General features: G+C 41.5%; 1 protein-coding gene across 2 annotated transcripts in view; it reads right to left on the reverse strand.

Annotated features, from left to right (window-relative positions):
• Positions 1 to 13,532, reverse strand: part of PGM5 (phosphoglucomutase 5) — a 206,253-nt gene that overhangs the window by 40,491 nt on the left and 152,230 nt on the right. The gene's annotated exons all lie outside the window — the stretch shown is intronic.

Genomic DNA, 13,532 nt, shown 5'->3' on the forward strand with positions numbered 1-13,532 from the left:
GCTAATCTCTTACCCCTACCCTCATCTGGTGATATTGCTGGGAAACACTGTGATTCCATCTGAGCAGTTTTCTGCTTTTTAAGTTTGTAAGCACATTTTGTTCCAATTGCAAAATAAAAAGCTTAATCTCTTTTTGAGTGGTTCAATGTCTGCCACAATTTGTGTAATAACAAGGAGCCATGTCCCTTCCTGGCATGTGCCTTCCATTGCTCTGTGGCACAAGTTCTGCAAACAGGATAGTTTTGCCCAGGAGTCATTCATGGGCATGCATTTTACAGTGACCCTCGTAGATCTGGTACAGGGCTAAGCCCTGGGTATATGAAGATAAAGACAGTATGTGCTCTCCATGAGCCTAAAATATTCTATTACAATGAGCAAAACTATTTTCTTAACCATCTTGTGTTGCTGGATAAGTGAATAGTTAGGAAATTCTGAATGGAGCAAATAAATCAATTTCTCTGCTATCCAGAAAGTATGATATACCAAATTCTGTACAGACTGATAATGAAACCCCAAAGGTTGGTTCCACCACTGAATGCATAGCCATGTTTTTAAAAACTTCAAGGCTGAAGCCCTAAAGCATCTTTTGTTGCAGATGCTAAATCAGTTGAATCAGCTCCATTACACAACTAACAATTGTGTACACAACTAACAATTACACAGTTAGTTTATGGCCACTGTTGTTGTTGTTCAGTTGCTGTCTTGTCCGACTCTTTGTGACCCTCTGGACTATAGCATGCCAGGCTTCCCTGTCCTTCACTGTCTTCTGGAGTTTGCTAAAATTCATGTCCACTGAGTTGGCAATGTTATCAAATCATCTCATAATCTGCTGCCCCCTTCTCCTTTTGTCTTCCATCTTTCCCAGCATCAGAGGGTATTTAAGAATTCAGGCCATGATAAACCATCAACATGGTTTATTATCTGCTCATAGCTAAGCCCTTTCTTCACAGTGAAATGATGTTTTTTCTGTTTGTTTTTTTTCCCTGCGTGTGGTTATACTCATGGAAGTTCGGTTAGAATCTACATTGGGTAGTTTGAAATAGATTTAGCACTTGAAAATATGTTAAAGGAGTGAATAGCACACATTAAGCTGCTGGAAATAACTCAATGTCAATGTCATCTCTCTTTCCTAAGGAGATCTTAATGGAGAATCCACGTTGCTTTGTTAGACCTCCCAGTGAGGAACATAACAATTCTCTTTCTCCACGTGGAACCAAAAACATATGTAGAACGAGTCCAGCTCTGTGCTGCAACAACCTGATCATTCCATGACTGTTGAGCATCATTTGGATGTATGAAGAGTTGTACCAGATTGTTTTGGGGTCTGTACATTGCTCCGGTGAACTTCAGGAATCTGTAGCCTCAGCGTGAGCCATGTTCTCTGCACCATGTATCATCACCTGCTATCAACTAAATAATGAGGCCAAAATCACCACTGACCAAGACTTGCCAAGTTTCAAAATGTTCCATAATTCCAACCAAAAATACCAGCAATACACTTTGCTTTTTATTTACTTATTTTTTTAGGTTAAACTCAGGCTTAGTGATATAGTTTGTCAGCCAAATTTGACCTGCCACTTGTTCTTATAAATCAAGTTTTACTGAAACACAGCCATGCCTGTTCATGTCTGTGTTGTCTATGACTGATTTGTGTGACAACTGCAGGGCTGAACTGTTGCAACAGACTGTCTGGCTCATAAGAGCTAAAATATTTACTATCTGGCTCTCTACAGAAAATATTTGCTGACCCTTCATATAACCCCAGAGTTGGACATGACTGAAGTGACTTAGTAGCAGCAGCAGCAGCAGCATATAACCATTCCATTATCCACAACATGGAATAACTCTACCCTGTCAACTCTACCCTAGAAAATTGAAAATATAACTATATGTCTATGGAAATCCCAGTAGAAAGAAATTATGAGGACTGTTATAAGTGTGTCCTCCAGGTACCCCAACTTCTAGTCACTGTTCATCTGGACAGATATTTGGCCTCAATCAACTTACTTCTGATCACCTACTCGTAACAGAAATGGATTTATTAAATTACATTTTAGTTTTATGTCCTCACCTTTATTGCAGGGTCTGCATGGCACAGTTATAAAATCTACTTTTTGCAGTCACTACAGGAGACTGTATGAAGGTCCACATGAGACATGTCCTCAAGAGCCAAGTGTTAGGAAAGCCTTTCCTCCGCTGAGTAACTAGGTTTTGTGTTTTGTTTTGTTTTTTTTTTTTGTCTTTCTGACAACAAGACCTTTATAACTAACCATGGTTCCCTTTTCAATATGGCTGCCAGGATACTTTATGCCAAATTTGAGGTTAAGCCCAAGTGGATCCTTATGATTTGCATAATTATGAATTCTTCTTCCTCTGTTTTTGACTCTCTACTCTTATTTATATTTTCCCTAGTCTTGATTTCTGTTTCTTATTTATATTCTAACAATTTCATTATGTGTGTTTTTGCTGCCACAAATCCTCTTGAAGAAACAAGGCCTAGAGCAAATGAATAAAATAAGTTCCCTTTAAAGTCTTAACCCTAAAGTGTTGGAATCACTGAATTATATCTTGGTCCTTTTTTAGCTGATAAGCTCTGGGAGGGCAAACCCTTATGTCCTTGCTCACCATTCACTAATACAGCCTAGGAAAAGCCTGGTACACAGTAGGCCCTCCATTGACACTTGCTGAGTGATTGTCATTACATGCCCCACAACTGGTATGGATACCGCCAGAAGGCCTCCTTCCACATTTTACAAGGCCAAGTGGAAACACACTCATATTCTCCACTGGCGAACTGGAGCTAACGTATTCACTCTGAAGGTTAATTGTGAAGGACTCTGTGTCTGCTCATTCTTCATTTTTAGGGCAAAGGTCAGTTTCAGTTAAAAACAATGGAGTTGAACCATAGTAAGCTCTTTTCCCCAGTTGTGTGATCTTGTAAAAATTGTTAGCTAGCCCATTAACTGCAAAACTTAATACATACCAAAATCAGCCAGGGGGTCTTTAAAAATAGTGGTACCTAGCTTTCATACAGGCATGGTGATTTAGTTTGTATGGAGTGTGACTTGGGCATCGGTACTGTAAAAGCCCTCCAGGCAATTCTAATGTGTAGCCATGTGTGGACACCAGACTAGTAGTCTTTTTTTCTCTAGGTCACCTACTTCATGTATCAAGTGACTGACTATCCTACATGTCAGTCTTAAGGAAGATGCCTTTATGAACTGAGGTTTCTGGCATACACTACCAGCAAACTGGGGTCTTAGGAGGCCATAACACAGGGGCCTAATGAAACATCATGTTGCTGCTGAGTCCTGAAAGCCTCCTCCTTGTACCTTGTCAGCAGCAGAACCACCGGAAGCATCTCCTCTTGAGCATCTGACACCAACTTTTTAGCACAATTGCCTAAGGAATTTCTGAAGCAGTACTGAAGGGATCCATGATACCACTAACCACAGCAGCTATAGCAGCTGAAATTTCCATGATGACACAACAGCCACACTCAAAGAAGGGAGAAAGATGTCCTCCTCCATTAGAAGATAATGTTAATTAATGGGATGGGGCATTGCACTTCCAGCCTAGGGTCTTTTCCCCCTTGGAGTGACCATAGCTATATGCTTCAGTGACCAGGGTAGGTTTTCCCACCTTATCTTTGTCCCAGTGAAAAAGAATTGTTAAAGAGCCACTCCACCCAGAAATCCTTCAGTCTGCTTCCAGTTATCTCTATAGTATTTCATTTCCTCCCCATATCTGCCCCTTTCTGGTTTGCTGTTGGTGGAGAGTCAGTGTGGAAGTGATACAGGAATAACAGCGACAAAGAGAGAACGGGACTAGAATCCTGGCTAGCTCTATCAGCCGGTGGTCTTGAGTAAGTCACTTAAGCTCTCCAACCTTTAGTTTCCTAAAAAGTTTATGAAAATAATATACCCTGGCTTACTGGGCTGTTGTATCAGATCAGAAAATGTGAGAAGTGCTTTAAAAATTACAAATCACTGCTGCTGTAAAGCGGATACGACTGAGCGACTTCCCTTTCACTTTTCACTTTCATGCATTGGAGAAGGAAACGGCAACCCACTCCTGTGTTCTTGCCTGGAGAATCCCAGGGACGGGGGAGCCTGGTGGGCTGCCGTCTATGGGTCGTATAGAGTCGGACATGACTGAAGTGACTTAGCAGCAGCAGCACCTGCTGCTGTAAAGAGAATGTAAAGAGAACTCTTTTTCTAGGTTAAAGCTCTTAGTGAAAATGGTGCTGTGCTCTAATTTGTCCAACTTTCCAGATTTTGCCAAAGATTGCTGTATAATGCCAAAATGGCAGCGGTTTGTGGTGTAATGCTACATGTGTGTATATGTGTGTTAGTCACTTAGTCATGTCTGACTTTTTTGAGACCCAGTTGACTGCAACCCTCCAGGCTGCTCTGTCCATGGGATTCCCCAGACAAGAATACTGGAGTGGGTTGCTATGCCCTTCTCCAGGGGATCTTCCCAACCCAGGAATCAAACCTGAGTCTCCTAGCAATGCTACATATGTATTTTTAAATTGGGCAGTTAAAATTAATTTTACTTTTAAAACTTTGCCATGTCCTCTGAAATCACTACTAAACACACAGGTATGTTACATTTATCTTCTTCATGCTTCCCACTGAATGGCTTTTTGACAAAAAAAAAAAAAATACTCTTTCCTGGTTGGCCAATTTTAGAGTTTTAAGGTCCTGAAAGGAAGACCTTAGGGTAATCCAGGCCACTTTCTCCTTTTACTAAAAAAAGGGAGGTTAGAAAACTTGCTCAAGGTCACACAACCAGTAAATGGAGGAGCCAGGGTTTCAGCCTACCTTTTTTCTTCTGGCTCCAGGCTTGTAATCTTAGTTGAACCATATGAAACCACTGATAGCCATTCTTTGCTTTCATGTGAAATATTTGAACAATATCTCCTGTGACTTTGTATGGGTCCCCTAAACTGGCACAGAGCTTTACATAGAGTAGGTATCTGATAAATGTTTGATACATGATTTTTTTTTAAGCCCTGTGTAAATCAATGCAGGGAAATTTGCAAGATGCTAAGTACAAGCAGAGCTGCCAGATGTGGGTTTGGAGATCCTATGACATGTTGCAGCCAGGCGGGGAAGGAGGAACTGTACATTACCAACAGTTCTTTGGCAGCATCTGCCCTAGTCAAATACTGACTTAGGATGAATTCCAAGGGAACACAGCGTATGGCCCTGAAATCCATACAGTGTCACCTATCCGGCCCGTTGGCCCCCCCAGGCATATGAACCTGGAGACAGGGCAGGCTTGGGAGAGAGAGACTCTGCGAGATTGACTCACATGTTACTTCCCATTCGAAATCCCAGTGATTTATCTGGAAAGCTTCAAGGTGAAAATATCACTGTGTAACATCTGAACCATATTTTGTAGAAGAAAGCATGCAGCCTAGAAAGCAGAAGATTTGGACTGGATAGACATTTCTTGCCATGAAAAAAATTACCTAGAATTACCCCACTTTTCTTTGTTTAAGTCATAGAGTTAGCTGTGAGCATGAGTTCAATAGTGGCTGAGCTGGGCAGCTGCTAGTCCAATCCATGCCCTTATATAAATTACAGGCAGTGCCCCCTCTGGGTGGACAAATTACACAGAAGCATCCTTCCTCTTGGCTGGTCTGGACTAGCCAAGAATGGCTATCAGTGGTTTCATATGGTTCATATGCTTCTCCTCCCCAATTAGGCCCCTGCCTTTGTGCAGTGCACTGACTACATAGCTGTACCCAGCTGCCCTACCCTTGGGAGCAAATCTCATCTAGACTTTTAAATAAACAACCAGCACTCTTGGAAACCAACAATTGCAAATGCTCATCTTGAAAAAATCAAGGTCAAATGGCTTCTTAAGTGTACTTTTAAAACACCTATCCAGCAAAAGTCACATTAGTGATGAGAAGCCTACTTGGAAACTGAAGACTGGCAAGCCAGTCCTCATCCAGATTTCAACTGTCAAGTTTGGAACAATGGACCTAGGTCATACACATTCCGTTTCCCTGTGTCTTTAGCCAAGATGGCTGCTGATGTCTGTTCACTCAACACCAGGCCTGGTTCTGGGATATTTTGAATTCAGACATACTCTACCCAGACAACAGGGGTAGTTTCCTCCCTCAGTTCCTGTGATAAGTTGCAGCTTTTTCCTTTAATAGTTAATTTTCCTGGGGACATCTGCCCTCCTGACTATACACACATGTTAGTACTTTAGTAGGGAGTTTACTGGGATGCCATTCCAGAATGCTTAGATTCTTATCACACATCTTAGCAGGTTGCTATCAATACTACCAACATTTTAGAAGATAGTCCTAAAGCAATCAGTTATGTCAGGAAAAGGTAATTCATTACAACAAAACAAAACCCAAATGAATCAGAAGGAGGTGAGTCAGAACTCCCCAACTAACCAAAAATAGTCTCTCTCTCTCTCTCCGAATCAGCCAACAGGTCATCACAAAGCACTGAATACATGTTTGGTGATCGGAAGGCAAACAGGCAAAATCACAGGAAAAGTACCCATCAGGAAAAGCAATTTTTAATCCATAATTTTCAAAGTATCTACCAAGAGGCCCAGTTATCTTTATTTCCCACAACTACAGTGCTGCAGAATGAGCACTGGAGTTGGAATCATTATCACAGCCATTGTAACATCCCACTGGGAATGTGACAGCACATAGGAAACTCAGCTCTTTCTCCGGAAAGCTAAACAGTGTAAGAACAGTTGATGGAAGAAAAACATGTACAGTAGTCTGATAAGACAGTTTCACCTGAGCCAGCCCCCATCCTCTCTTTAGGGCACAGCTTAAATATCACCTTCCCATGGAGAGCTTTCCAGAGCCCCAGCCTAGATTCGTTCCTTCTGCTGTCCTGTGCTTAGTTACTCAGTCGTGTCTGACTCTTTGTGACTCCATGACTAGCCTGCCAGGCTCCTCTGTTCATGGGGATTCTCCAGGCAAGAATACCTTGAGTGCCCTCCTCCAAGAGATCTTCCCAACCTTGGGATCAAACCCAGGTCTCCCACACTTCAGGCGGATTCTTTCCTGTCTGAGCCACAAGGGAAGCCCTCCTTCTGCTATGCACTTCCAAACAAGTGATTTCTCTGTAATGCTCTTCAGTAAACCCTGTAGTCATTACAAGTTTCATGGCAGTCTGTCTTTCCTGCTAGCAAGTCCTATGTGCTGCTATATCCTCGATGCCCAGCAAGCTGATTGGCATGTAGTAGATATTTGAAAACTAGTCATTCAATGGAGTCAGACACGAACGACTCAAACTTCTGCTACCTTCACCATGTTGTATTAAGGTAGGAGAGGAACATATATTTATTAAGAGGAATTTTTTTAACAACCACAACTTGTAACAGCATAAGGATTTCTTTCTTTTTTTTAATTTAATTTTTGGCTGTGCCATGTAGCATGTGGGATCTTAGTTCCATGATGAGGGGTCAAATCTGCAACCCTTGCATTAGAAATGCAGCGTTTTAACCACTGGACCACCAGGGAAGCCCAGAAAGAGAGTCTGTTAACCCAGATTTGATCACAGTATATATGTAGTGATAACACTTCACTCCCTAAACATGTGTGTCGCTTGATACAGGAGGACCATTAATGGGTTCTAACATTCAGATTTAACTAAATCTACAGGTGGGAGAAGAAGTCTGACTGAAGTGATATGTTCAATTCTACTTCTAGGTGTGCAAACCACACTCCAGCAAATGGCATGTTATAGGACAAGGGCTGTTAATATGACAGTCTCTTAGTTGCTTCATTGATTGGAACATAATAAAAGTTTAAGCTTGAAGTTAAAGGCTGACCAGTTAACTCTGAATAGAGAGCCCCTCCAGAGCCCTAGATTTTTCAGCTGACATTATTCAGTTGCCTTCATGTGAGGCTGCCAGAAATGAGGCCTCAGTAAACCTCTATATCTGTTGACCAGGAGTTGGCAATACCATGGTATATATTAAAGCACCACATGTCAGACTAAAATGTGATTTCAAGATTGCCAATTTGCTATCTTTATTATTTCTAAACACTGAAATTAAAAAGTACAGACACCTCCCTGCATATTAAAATAACAACATTAAAAGCAAATTAACTTCAGAATCAGTCTTCAAAGTGTACTTTTTCTCTGAACTAATTTCAAATGGCTCTTTTTTCCAGGTTGAGGACGACATCAAAATGTTTCCACACAGCCTGCATAACTTGAAGAGGTATTAATAAGCTCAGAGTTAGTCTGACATAATCAAATTGGATTTGGTTTTCCACATCAGCTAACTGGTATGCATTTATTTACATCAGTTTTTTTTTTTAAATTATCAGCTGAACTTCTACTTGCAAATTACTTCAGCACTCATAGAATTTAATGATTTTGATCTTGGTAAACAGAAATATGGGAGCTGGATGAGTCATAAAGAGAGACTCAATTGGTTAAATTTTGCTCATAAAGTATCAAGGTTTCTCATTTCAAAGCTAATTTTCAAATTACAGGTCACAGTTCTGGATTGAGGTCCATTCTGGTGGCAATATGCCTTCACTTGGTGCTGGTACCATCTGTCAAGTTGTCTTTCTTTCACAGAACTGGAATTGGAGCACCCCTTCTCCCAGAGCCAGGAGAGTCTCATAGTTAGGGGTATAAGGAGGGGATGAGGAAGGACAATGGTAAGAGAAAATCTGGGTATCCATAACACCCCCCAGGATAGTGACTGTTGAGGGAAGAGAGAATGTGCCAAACACCAGGGAAAATATTGATATTTGCACGATGAGTCCATCCTTGAGAAAAGACTGGGCCACCCTTTATGCAACTATTAATCAACAACTATACCCCTATTCTTAGAGTAGCTAGCTATTGGCTACTATTTCCACTTGCATTTGAAGTAACCATCATCATTCATTCATGTTACTAGATTTTACCAACCAGAAAATAACCAGTGACATATCCTCTTGGGACCACGAAGGATGAGCTTCTATTACTGAACCACACCTCATTCAACTATTTCTAAATCAGAGTCTCTCTTGGGTCCTGTTTAGTGGAAGGCACACATCAACTTTTCTCTTCATGCCCACAGTCACAAAAATATCAGACGCTTAGAGGCAGCCATAATAAATTCCATGAGATCTGACAGGCCACAGTAAGGCCAGTGAAGTCGCCGGGAATTCATGTGAGGGGTTTCCCTCTTGCTCCTTTTTTTTTTTTTTCCAATTTGCTTGTGCCAGGATCTTTTAGTTGTAGCATGTGGAATCTAGTTCCCTGACGGGGAATTGAACTCAGGCCCCCTGCATTGGGAATGCAAAGTCTTAGCCACAGGATCACCAGGGAAGTCCCTCCTTCTTGCTCCCTGACTGAGGCTCCGCAGAATCTCACAGGCAGGACAGACTTTGCTGAACTTCTTCGTAGCAGTGGAGTGGACGGGGGTGGGGGATGGGGGAGTGGCTTATCACCAGAACAGGATTTTAATTTCATTTTCGATGGAGAAACATTTCTTCTTTATCTCTAGAGATACATGTGAAACAACTTTATTTTCCCACGGTCTGTTCCCTGACTCTGACCTCAAATGAAGGACAAAAAGGAAACAGAGCTGCCTTAAAAATCCTTTTTCTATTTGAAGCGAAGTGTGTGTGTGACAGAGGACAGAGGATGTTGGGGGAAGCAGAGAAATGTGAGTTTGAATCAATTCACAGATAACGCAGAAACTGAGGGGCTTTCCCATGTCTTCACGTGACACCCTGCAAAGCTGTATGTTGTTGAATTCTTTCCCCTGCTTTTCTTACCACAGACAGAGAAGCCTGGCAAGCTACATAGGGTCACAAAGAGTTGGACACTACTGAAGCAACTTAGTTCATAGTTCATTAAATGCCCAAGGCTGTTCTTTTAATATAACTTATTTAAGTTAATCATTTATTAATGTGTATTATATACTAGGACTTTATATGCATTATCTGATTGAATTCTCCCAATGGCTGTATGAGGCGGCCACAATTACTATTCCTATTTCCACAGACAAGATAGAAAGGCACAAGGAAGCTGAGTAACTTGACTAAGATCATCCAGCCAGCACATGGCATCAACTGCACAAGTCCATGTACTACAAACCACTGAATGGTACACTTTAAATGGGTGAATTGCATGTTACATGTATTATTTATCTCAGTGAAGCTGTCATAAATTTATATTAAAAAACTGCACCACTAGGTTTAGGAGATATAAGCTATTATATACAGAATGGATAATAACAAGATCCTACTGTATAGCCCAAAGAACTTTATTTAGTATCCTATGATGAATCATAATGGAAAAGAATATTTTAAAAAAGAATGTACATGTGTGTATAAATGAATCAATTGCTGTATAGCAGAAATTAATATAACATTGTAAATCAACTATACTTCAGTAAAAAAACTGCACCATGAGAAAAACCAATTATATGCATTTGATAGGCTCTCAAGAAACGTCTCAAGAAATATGGTTTTTCCAGTAGTCATGTATGGATGTGAGAGTTGGACTGTGAAGAAGGCTGAGCGCCAAAGAATTGATGCTTTTGAACTGTGGTGTTGGAGAAGACTCTTGAGAGTCCCTTGGACTGCAAAGAGATCCAACCAGTCCATCCTAAAAGAAATCAGTCCTGAATATTCATTGGAAGGACTGATGCTGAAGCTAAAACTCCAATACTTTGGCTACCTGATACAAAGAATTGACTCATCTGAAAAGACCCTGCTGCTGGGAAAGATTGAAGGCAGGAGGAGAAGGGGATTACAGAGGATGAGATGCTTGGATGGCATCACTGACTCAATGGATATAAGTTTGAGCAAGCCCCGGGAGTTGGTGATGGACAGGGAGGCCTGGCGTGCTGCAGTCCAAGGTGTCACAAAGAGTCGGACATAACTGAGTGATTGAACTGACTGAACTGACAAGAAATATCTATTGAATAAATGCACCAAAGCATTTTATTTTATAGCTATCTTAAAATAATACCAGTTTATTTAAATTCAAATATGTCTTTTAGGAATGGATAGTGGAGAAGGCGATGGCACCCCACTCCATTACTCTTGCCTGGAAAATCCCATGGACGGAGGAGCCTGGTAGGCTGCAGTCCATGGGGTCGTGAAGAGCTGGACATGACTAAGCGATTTCCCTTTCACTTTTCACTTTCATGCATTGGAGAAGGCAATGGCAACCTACTCCAGTGTTCTTGCCTGGAGAGTTCCAGGGACAGGGGAGCCTGGTGGGCTGCCGTCTATGGGATCACACAGAGTTGGACACAACTGAAGTGACTTAGCAGCAGAAGCAGCAGTGTATCTTGCAACCATGCCTCAATTTCCCCAGCCTCAATTGTCCCCAGAAGTGAATGGTGATAATCCTGACATCCCAGGAATTCTGAGACATAGGCCTCGGGAGTGAAAGCTTAGCAATGGCCCCACCTGTGGAGGAATTTCTCCTGTGTGCCAACAGGACCATCTGTGGTGAAAGAACAATCTATGATTTGCTGACACTAGGTATGAACCTGAATGTTAACTGATCTCCCAAAACCCCCAGTGAGTTCAACCCAGACCCGCAGGAAGCTCCAGTGTGACTCTGGGACACCAGCTGATGAGGGCATCACTTGGGTCCTAGAATCTGGGAAGATGAACAGCCACCCTTCCTTCATTACCAAAGAAACTCCCAAGAGCAGGTTCTGATAGTATTTATGGTCACCTTTGAGCTCATACGAAAGTGAAAGTGAAGTCACTCAGTTGTGTCCAACTCTTTGCAACCCTATGGACTGTAGCCCACCAGGCTCCTCTATCAGTGGAATTTTCCAGGCAAGAGTACTGGAGTGGGTTGCCATTTCCTTCTCCAGGGGATCTTCCTGACCCAGGGATTGAACCCAAGTCTCCTGCATTGCAGGCTGACGCTTTACCGTCTGAGCCACTAAGGAAATCCAGATGAAAGAATATGGAAAAAAATCAATAAATTCTATAGTGAAAATGGAAACCAATATTCAGGGTTGAAGGGGAGGGACATGGAATAAATCAAAGGCCACATTTGAAATCCAGTTGAAGAATTAGCCTGCTATGAAAGATTAAAGAGGAGTCAAGAAACAAGCACCCAAATGCTGAGGCCACTGAAGAAGACACAAAGCAGAGTGTTAGTGGATTTAACAGCAAAACAAATGAGCTCAAGCTCTGCATAAGGAGATCCAGTTCAGAACCTACCAACGACTAGACAATCCCTTCAAGGAATCGTTTTCAAGACTGCCTCATCGGGGAAGAAAAAACTTCTCAGGGATACTTTAGAAAGCATGTATTTTACGACTCTTGAGTTCTACAGCAACAACAACAAAACGAGTCTTAGATTAGGGAAGTTTGTTCTGAGGACTCTGTATGAAATAGAAGTTAGAATATGGTACAAACCGGAACAGAGTTTTATCTGAGGCATGGAGGTTCAAAGATGTGCTGAGCTCCCGGCTTCACATCTCCAGGACTCACTGGCATTATTTTAGAGAGAATTCAATCCGGTCTACAAGAAAGCATTCTTGTGCAAAACAGATCAGAGCCATGAAAGATGCACGGTACACTCCCTGTGTAAAGGCTAGGAGTTTTTGTATATGTTATTTCATTCTATTTCTAAAACAACTCTGTGACCCAGATGTTTTACAGATGAGAAAGAAACCAGAGACCAAAGAAATCTAACAACTCTCCCAACTAGTAGGTGGTGGGAGCAGGATTCAATTCTGGGCCTTCAAACTTCTTCATGACTAGTTTTTCCACTATCCTACACCTTTCTAAAGGAAGACTGTGATGAACTTGTCCAGCTATGGAAGGCCTTCTAGAATGAAAGACTGACATTTTGACAGAGATGAAAGATCACTGTAAAACTAAAGCGGACTAGACTAAGAATACAACCAGAGTAACAGGAGGGCACTGAGCTTTGGAACATCAGCAAGTCAGAGGACCCTAGGACAAGGACTAAGTATAAAACACTAGTCAAAGTAAAAACAGCAATATCTACCATTATATCTAGTCCCCTCAAACTACAGCGTCTGATTTATTTTGTTGTCTGTAGTTGATGAAGCATGTATAAGAAGGTAAGAACTGGGGAATTTTATAATGGAACTTTTCTTAACATTACCCAGAATGTCTTATTCAGACTATAAATGATAAAATATGTTCCCAGAGTGACCAACATTGCCAAAATTGAGAAGAAAAATAATTGTAATCACTTTCCATGTCTCTTACACAATTCACAGAGATGAGATCACAGAAGAAATTGTGGTCGATTTTGCCACTTATCTTTCATGATACTTCTCAACCATAGATTTTCTTTTTGGGGTTGTGGGGCAAAATTTCCAATTTTTTCTTCCCCTATCAGGAGCAACAAACCCATCTGGCTAAGCTCCCTTCATTCCTCAAAGACATAAGGTAACAAAAGGTGAAACATCCCTGCACCTGCGGGTCCCAAGGAAAAGTTGTTGGAAACTTTTCTGAATCTGTCACCCATCGTGGCCGCTACATAGAGAGACTCAGGCTGCAAATATTTCAGGAA

Source organism: Ovis aries, chromosome 2, assembly GCF_016772045.2.
Source record: "Ovis aries strain OAR_USU_Benz2616 breed Rambouillet chromosome 2, ARS-UI_Ramb_v3.0, whole genome shotgun sequence".
Lineage (NCBI taxonomy): Eukaryota > Metazoa > Chordata > Mammalia > Artiodactyla > Bovidae > Ovis > Ovis aries.